This window comes from Emys orbicularis, chromosome 14 (assembly GCF_028017835.1).
Source record: "Emys orbicularis isolate rEmyOrb1 chromosome 14, rEmyOrb1.hap1, whole genome shotgun sequence".
Lineage (NCBI taxonomy): Eukaryota > Metazoa > Chordata > Testudines > Emydidae > Emys > Emys orbicularis.
In genome coordinates this window covers 3,266,680-3,275,611 of record NC_088696.1, presented here as the reverse complement: position 1 = coordinate 3,275,611, position 8,932 = coordinate 3,266,680, and positions in this window count along the sequence as shown.

Sequence of the window (8,932 nt, the reverse complement as noted above, 5' to 3'; positions counted from 1 at the left end):
AAATGTGCATTTGGGGAGCTGGCTGGAGCCCCAGTGCCGGAGCCACCACCCACCGCCAGTCACCGACACCCCCTGGTGTGAGGGACGTCTGGCAGCTGACCCCACTGCAGGGCAGGTCTGTGAGTGCTGGGGAACGCGCTGGGCGTGTCACCAGGCTCTATGGGCTGCAGCTCTCGGCAAGGTCCCCTAATGCCTGTCCCCCTTTCCTGGTGCTGCTGGGACAGCCTGTGCAATGCAGCGGGGTCCCTCCGGCTGACCAGCCATAGGGGATGTAAACGGATCCCACAGCCCATGAGTCTGTTCTCTGCTGTGGGTGGAGCAGGCTGCCCTCCTGCTGGCTCAGATTACAGGGGTGGTAACAGGCATGAGCAGGCCCACAGCCCACAGTGCTCCCCCTAATTATGCCCAGCACACCTTAGCCTGGGGGCACCGGGAGCGGGTCAGCCACAGCCAGCATCTGCCCGCCCCATCCCCTGCAGGGGTAACACAGGGGCCGCCTGCTCACAGACGCAGCTCCCGGCTCTGCCCTCAGGAAGGGAGTCGGCTGGCGCCAAGCAGAGACCATCTGCCCGTCTCCTCGGGGGCAGGGAGAGTTCATCAGATTCCAGGCGTGGGCGGGCGCAGCTCCCTGGGAGCTCAGCCCTGGCTGGGTTTGGGCCTCTCTTTCCGCCCTGCCGATGCGGGAGATGGGCCCAGAGCTACGGTCTGAGCGCCTGCCCGGGGCACCCACCCCTGAGCGCCCGCCCGGGGTGCCCACCCCTGAGCCCCGGTCTGAGCGGCCGCCCAGGGCACCCACCCCTGAACGCCCGCCCGGGGTGCCCACCCCTGAGCCCCGGTCTGAGCGCCCGGCCGGGGCACCCACCCCTGAGCCCCGGTCTGAGCGACCGCCCAGGGCACCCACCCCTGAACACCCGCCCGGGGTGCCCACCCCTGAGCCCCGGTCTGAGCGCTCGCCCGGAGCGTCCACCCCTGAGTCCCAGTCTGAACGCCCGCCGGGGCACCCACCCCGAGCCCCGGTCTGAGCACTCGTCCGGGGCGCCCACCCCCGAGCCCTGGTCTGAGCGCTCGGCTTGTGGGGGGGAATGGAAAGAAGCACTGCACGTTATGGCCACAAGAGGGGGCTACCGGAACGCAGCTGGCTGAGCCAAGGCTGATGGAGGCCCCACCTGGCTCATTCTGCCTTGCTCCGTCCCGCCTGGTGTCTGAGCACACCTGAGCCGGACGGGGAGCAAGCCACCAGCCCGCTACGGCGGGGGCCAACCCAAGGCCTGGGCACCCTGTGAGAGCCCCTAAACCTCGGGCCGGAGTCTCTCCGGGCCTCGGGGCTTATGGGGGTTTGGGCGGCACATAGGCCTCATGCTGGCCCCTGGCCCAGGGGAGGCCCCACCCAGCCAGACTGCGGCCTTGCCTCCCGTGGAGGTTTGCCCTCACCTCTGCCCTCGGAGTAGCAGCACCAATGCAAACCTCTAGCCCAGGCAGGCAAGGCTGCTGCAATTGCACTGGTGCGCCTGAGCCTGGCTTCAAGCTCCCGGTGCAAACAGCCGCTTGGCCTGTCTGCCCTGGGGCGGCTCGAAGCCAAGCTGTGCTTCTGGGCTGCTCCTTTCAGTGGCCTTGAGAAGCTGCCTGGCTGGGCGCTGTGGGGACCTTTCCACGTTGTGCTTTGATTCAGCGTCTCGGGGACGCCAGCTCAGTGTGCAGGTGAAACCACCACCACGAAACCACCACCCGGACTCTTAGTTGCATCTTGTGTTTCTTCTTCAAAGGAAGCAGGAAAAAGGCAGGGAAAACCCCGGCCCCCTGGCCTTTCTCCAGGGCGAGTGAGTCAACTTCAGGCTCTCTCTCACCTGTCACCTGAATTACCCAGTCTGGGTTAAACCAATCAAAGGAATCAAATCAGTGAAAAGGAAATCAATTCCCTCCGCCAGATCGGCCCTGCCTCCAGAGCCCACAGAGCTGGGGCACGCTGCTGAGGGCTGGCTAGGATCTTTCTGATGGGCACAAGCTGTGGTTGAACCGACCAGTGACCGGGTTCCTCTGCCCCCGAGGCTGGCCCATAGCCCCAGAGGAAGGACTCGGAGGCATGGCTTCATCAGATGTCTCAGGGAAATATACACAAGAAGCAGCAAAGCTCAGTCCCACGTGGCTATTTCTCTCAACGACCGAGGTTCTAGCACAGGGGTGGGCAAACTACAGCCCGGGGGCTGCATCCAGCCCGTGAGACCTTTTAATCCGGCCCTTGAGCTCCCGCCGGGGAGCGGGGTCAGGGGCTTGCCCCGCTCCGCACGTGTTGTGGCTCCCAGAAGCAGCGGCATGTTGCCCCTCCGGCTCCTACGTGTAGGGGCAGCCAGGGGGCTCCACACGCTGCCCCTGCCCCAAGTGCTGGTTCTGCAGCTCCCATGGCTAAGGGAGGGACAGGCCGCTGCTTCCGGGAGCTGCTTGAGATAAGCGCTGCCCAGAGCCTGCACCCCTGACCTCCTCCCATCCCCCTGCTCCAGCCCTGATCCCTCTCCTGCCAGCATGAGGCCTGGAGCACCCTCCTGCACCCCAAACCCCTCATCCCCAGCCCACCTCAGAGCCCACACACCCAGCTGGAGTCCTCACCCCCCCCGCACCCCAACCCCTTGCCCCAGCCCAGAGCCCCCTCCCACACCCTGAACTCCTCATTTCTGGCCCCACCCCAGAGCCCACACCCCCAGCCGGAGCCCTCACCTCCCCCGCACCCCAACCCCAATTTCGTGAGCATTCATGGCCCGCCATACAATTTCCATACCCAGATGTGGCCCTCGGGCCAAAAAGTTTACCCGCCCCTGCTCTAGCACCTGGTGACTGGCGTCACAGGAATGAGTCCAGCGAGAGGTGATTATCTGACCTGGTGACACCACAGGTCTCAGTGGGATACAGCCGGCCACTGGGGCAGGGGGGACAAGGTGGGCAGGGGAGAGCTCCTTTCTGCCTTTCATTCCTGGCCTGACCAGCACTGCCCTGTCCGAGGTGAGAGCCAGGGCCCCGTCATCACTACCTGGGCCAGGGGAAGTCACACAAGACGGGCCTGACCGTGCAGAGCTATGTAACTACAGCCTGCCCTGCCCCAGTCGGGACCCTGAACCTGACTCCTGACAGGCTTCCCAGTTCCTCGCCACCATCCATTACCCAGGTGCCTGCTTGCCTGGCATCGCTGTGCCCTCCGCGTGTGGCCCGGTGTAACACTCCATCACATGGGCCCTGCTGGGGCAGCACCTCTGTGTTCAACATGCGGGCGACGGCTGTGTTCTGTAGCGGGAGCTGAAATGCGGTACAGCTCCCATTCCCGGCACAGGAATCCACTCATGGCCCAGATCTGCGGCAGTTCCCTTCCTCCGCTGCTCGTTCTGCTCTCCCCCCAGTGGGGTCACTTAATTCATTCGTAGAGCGTAAGGCCGAGGGGCGCACTAGGGCCATCCAGTCTGACCTGCACAGCAAGGCCACGGATGAACAGAGGCCATCGAATGTCATGCAGCGAAGTGGATTCAGGGAAGTCTTACGACCAGGCCCCTCTTTGCCTGGCTTTCCTGCTGGCTCTCGAATGGGTGTCTGCTGCCTTCCCCAGCACTGTTACCAGCCTGCATTTGGGTTTGTTTAATCCCAGCCCCTTTGCTAAGCGATGGCCTTGGAAAGCTCCGTGTCCCAGAACTCAGCCAGTCACATCTGCTCCGGGTTGAAACTTGTCAGACAAATTCTTCACACACAGCCTGGGCGAGATTCTTCTTTCTCCCAGTTCACCTCACGCTGCTCACGCGTGGACGTCCCCGCTGGGCAGGAAGACGCTTTGCTGGTGGCCACGTGTAGGTTGCACCCCTTTCTTTCAGACTGTTTGCTCTTCAGAGCAGGGGCTGTGCGCTGTCTGGGTCGGCGAGGGAGCACACGGGCACACCTGGGGGCTAACCCTGAATGACCAGGCATTTTACTAGGTGCTTGGGACAGAGCCAAGGGTGAGGGGCTATTTGCTGGGTGTGACACTCTAGGGCGGAGGAATAGCTATCGCTCTCATGATGGCTTTATACTTGTCCCTTCATCAGGGCCGGCTCCAGGCACCAGCTTAACAAGCAGGTGCTTGGGGCAGCTAAGGGAGAGGGGCGGCACCTGCGGCAATTCGGGGGCGGCAGGTCCCTCACTCCCTCTAGGAGCGAAGGACCTGCCGCTGAACTGCTGCCGCCGATCGCGGCTTTTTTTTTTTTTTTTTTTGCTTGGGGCGGCAGAAATGCTGGAGCCGGCCCTGCCCTTCATTGACTTGGGCCGAGTTTCTCTGAATCTCCAGGCCAACGTACGCGAGGCCCGAGTCAAACCCCCGGTGCGTCAGCGCCTCACAACTTAAGGGTTCACCTCCACGCTTTGCTCCAGCTCGCTTTCGGTGCATCACATCCCTCTCGCCCAGCCGGCGGCTCTCTGTCTAGATGGCAGGGTCTCTGGAGCACCCAGCATGCTCTGGGCTCTGTAAGTAACTAGGCACCATGTCACTTTCAGACCTTTAGGGATTTTTCCTTCACTGAGTCTGCGGCTGCGCCTCTCCCCTCCATGGAGTCACCCGCGTGTCTCTGGCTCTGTCCGGTGCGACGGAGGGGGATTTCCAAGGGTTTAGGCTCTTACTGATACTGGTTCTGAACAGAGTTGGTCTAAATCTTCAAATGAAACATTCTGTTGAAATTCCAAAGTTCAGTAAAGAAAGGGGGAATCTTGTACTGAAATGACCTCTCCTCCTCCCCATGTTCTGCCAGCTCTAATTATGAATGATCTAATTAGGGGCTGCCTGATAGGGAGTGAACGGGCTGTCCAGTGGGGCGTGCCAGCCCCCCTGCGGTGCACAGGCTGCCCAATGGGGCATGCCGCCCCCCCTGCAGTGAATGGGCTGCCCAGTGGGGCGTGCCAGCCCCCCTGCAGTGCACAGGCTGCCCAATGGGGAGTTCACACCTGGGCCGTACTGTTATTTGGCTGGAGACAGTTTTCAGCCGGACTGGTTTGCCAGGCGGCTGCACATCTGGCCATGCCACAGCTGGGCTTTTGCCAAGGGAAAGGGTCAAACCGTCATGTCTGTGCAGCAAACTGCAGGAGGCAGAAAAAACTCCTGAAATCCCAGGGGTGGGGATTTTCCTCCCTGCTGGGCTATTGGGGGAGGGACACGCCAGCACGGTGGGGCTGGGGCTGGGGCTGGTAGGACTTTGCTGCCTGCTTCAGTGACTCACGCTTAGTCTCTCTGAAGCCAGTTGTCCCAGCAGGGCCTAAGGAGCAGTTCCTGTCCACACTGGGCCCTTAGCAGGGAGAATCCCCCCCCCCCCCCCCACACACACTGCAATGACACACACACTGCAGTAAAAGCCCCGCTTTGGGGCTCAGGTTTCAGAGGTCTCCGTGTTAGTCTGTCTCAGCAATACAACGAGGAGGAGTCCTTGTGGCACCTTGGAGATGAACACGTTTATTTGGGCGTGAGCTTTCGTGGGCTAGAACCCAAATAAATGTGTTTGTGTCTGGTGCCACAAGGACTCCTCGCTGTTTGTAGTGATTGCTCAGTGGCCTGGCCACAGTATGTTTGCACTAGGATTTAACGTCTCTCTTGCAGGAATGCCCAGAGCCCCACCGGAGCAGGGCCCCCTTGTGTCCAGGGCTGAGCCCCACGCCTCTGGGGAACTTTCCCTTGGGGGGGCCAACCACTGGGTGTGCTCGGAGGGATGCGGCCCAGCCATGGCTGAGCGACCAGCCACCAAAACCAAAGACAGGGCCAGACCCTCGAGGGTGACTGAGCTGTGCTCAGGGCTGCTCCACGCTGGGGCTCAAGCGGGGGGGGCGGTGCTGAGGCCCATGTGCACCCAGGGGCGATTTGGCCCTAGAAGATTTTGCCCAGTGTCCCACCAGCAATAGGGGAGCCTCACGCACTTTCACCCACATCTCCCCCAGAGGCACCTTAGAGACTAACACATTTATTGGGCATAAGTTTTCGTGGGCTAGAACCCACTTCATCAGATGCATGGAGTGGAAAATACACTAAGCAGGTATAAATATACAGCACCTGAAAAGATGGGAGATGCCTTACCAAGTGGGGGGTCAGTGCTAAGGAGGCCAATTCAATTGGGGTGGAAGTGTCCCATTCCCAACAGTTGACAAGAAGGGGTGAATATCAACAGAGGGAAAATTACGTTTTGTAGTGCTAACGAGGCCAATCAATCAAAGTGGATGCTTCTCAAACCACACAAGGGCCTGCCAGAGGGGCACTAGGTGCGTGTACACACACACACACACACACCCCACCCACACACCCCCGGATCTTATCCGAGCTAGTCATTGGCACTCGCTGCTGCCGCTGCCTGGGTCTGTCTTTTCGATTGGGTGTCTTTAGCAGGATGGTTTTAATCTGAAAGCAGAAGCCCCACGGGGCCCTTCTGTTCGCACTGTGAGATAGATGGTCCCTGTGCGAGTACAAGGCTGTAATTCACGGGCCACGAGGCTGCGCAGGTGCCAGCGTGCGAGCCCAGGAGCCCGGGAACGGCAGCAGAGCCCTGGCACTGGTGAGCCGGGCTCCTGTGCACTCTGCCTCCTTGGATCGCCGTGTGTAATGAAATGCTGGCTGGTAAACAACAGCCTCACCAGTTAACATTGATTTACACCAACCCCTCCGGTATTTCATGCTCCTCCCAGGCTCCGTCCCCTGGGAGCAGTGGAGGGAATTGTAAAAGCTTGTTTCAAACGCAGAGATTGTTTAATGTAAGAATTATGCTGGAGCCAACAATTAGCCCCCTGGCTCTCGCGGCGGAAGTGTGTTGCTGGTGCCTGCAGAGACCTTGGGAAAGTATCAGCGGGGGTTAGGATTGACTTCGCAGTCACTGCCCCTGAAGGGAACTGGAGCAGCTCAGGAACCAGGCCCCCCGGGATGCATGAAACCTACGTGCGCAGACAGGCAGGTGGGTCCGGAATGGGGTCGGTTCAGTCTCGGCTGTCGATCGTGACCGTCTGTGAGTGGCCGACGTGAAATGAGTTGGTGCGTTTCAGGCTGGATCCGGGGGGAGGCGTATCCACCTCAGAGCCCCCGGCTAGCACGAACTGACCCTGCGGGGCACGGGCTGATTCAGCCAGGAGACTGATCTCCCCTCTCACTCCTGCCTGGGCCAGGCCATCAGCAGGGCCGGGGGAGGGGAGCAGGCACCGACCCTGCCCACATCAGGGGCTAATCACTGGGCTCCATTGTCCCAGGCTCTGCAGCCAGTGCCATCACCAGCACGGCATTCACTCGGACACTGGCAATTTGTGTCCTGAGCACCCCCGTGAGGCCAGGGACTGGGGCCTGCTGGTGACGTGACACTACTGGAAATGTGCCCCCGGCATTTGCTCCTCTTCGTCACAGGGCACAAGTGGCTGCAGGCCGCTCCCCGTAGGCCGGGGGCATTGCTGTTAGTATGACAACTCAGCTGGGGCACGTATGCCCAGGGCCACTGCCCCGTCTCCCCTGCTCAGGGCTGGGATCACTGCCTTGGAACTTCCCGTGAGAACAGAGTTATCCTGCTGGAAAAAATAATATAAGAATGGCCGTACTGGGTCAGACCAAAGGTCCATCTAGCCCAGTATCCTGTCCTCTGACAGCGGCCAATGCCAGGTGCCCCAGAGGGAACGAACAGAACAGCTTCTGGCACACAGAGGCTAGGGACACCATTCCTGCTCATCCTGGCTAATGGCCATTGATGGACCTATCCTCCATGAACTTATCTAGTTCTTTTTTGAACCCTGTTATGGTCTTGGCCTTCACAACATCCTCAGGCAAGGAGTTCCACAAGTTGACTGCGCGTTGTGTGAAAAAATACTTCCTTTTATTTGTTTTAAACCTGCTGCCTATTAATTTCATTGGGTGACCCCTAGTTCTTGTGTTATGAGATGTAGTAAACAACACTTCCTTATCTACTTTCTCCACACCAGTCATGATTTTATAGACCTCTATCATATCTTCCCCATTAGCCGTCTCTTTTCCAAGCTGAAAAGTCCCAGTTTTATTAATCTCCACAGCCTCCCTCCCCGACCCCTGGGGCCCAACCCTCAGCTAGTGCAAATCATCATAGCGCCATCAAATCCAACAGAGTGATGCTGATTTACATCAGTTGAGGATCAGGCCCTCTGTGTTTAGTCCAGTTTTCTATCACCCAAGTTACTTTCCAAATCCCAGCATGTAATCCCTGGGACGCTGCCGGTCGCTGCACCCCTCTGTCATACCGTGCATGGTCACGCTGGCACGTCCGCTGCCCAGAATCCACACTGCTCTTCATCAGACTCCTGTCTCTGGGCCTTCCTCCCTCTCACCCGTGTTAGGCAACAGCTTCCCAGACCCACTCTGCAGAGCTGCTGTCCTGGTCCCTCACTCCTCCTGCAGCGGGCCCAGATGTGGAGCTCACAAACAGCTGAAGACGCATTTCCACCCAACGCACACACTTTCAGCCTGAAAACACTTGTAGTTTGGATTTCAGGAGAAGGAAGAAGAAAGTGAAATCTCCCTGGGAGAGCACAGTGTGTGTGTCTCCTGCAAGGACCAAGTCTACGACCACAGCAGCTGCTGAGCACTGCCTGCCTGCAAACACACATCCCACCCCGTACTGAGAGAACGAGGCCATACACAGAAAGCAAAAGGTGTAACAGTTGCAGAGTGCCCCCTCCCCCGTAATAAGCAAACAGTGATCATTAATAATAAATAACTATTAATAATCAAAGCAGTTCCTTCAGCTTCAGACACACTCTCGGCCTGGGCAGGACTTTACCTGCGATTGTTACAAATACCCAAACAGGGCACAGTAAAGCTGCACTTCCCAAACTTCTGCCAGCAGAGCCCCGCTCCAGGGGCCTCTCCCTCCCCACCCCGCTGGTCCAGGCCTCCCTGTAAGGAGCCGACACTCAGACACATTTCAAAGTTTTGCTGACATTGCTATGT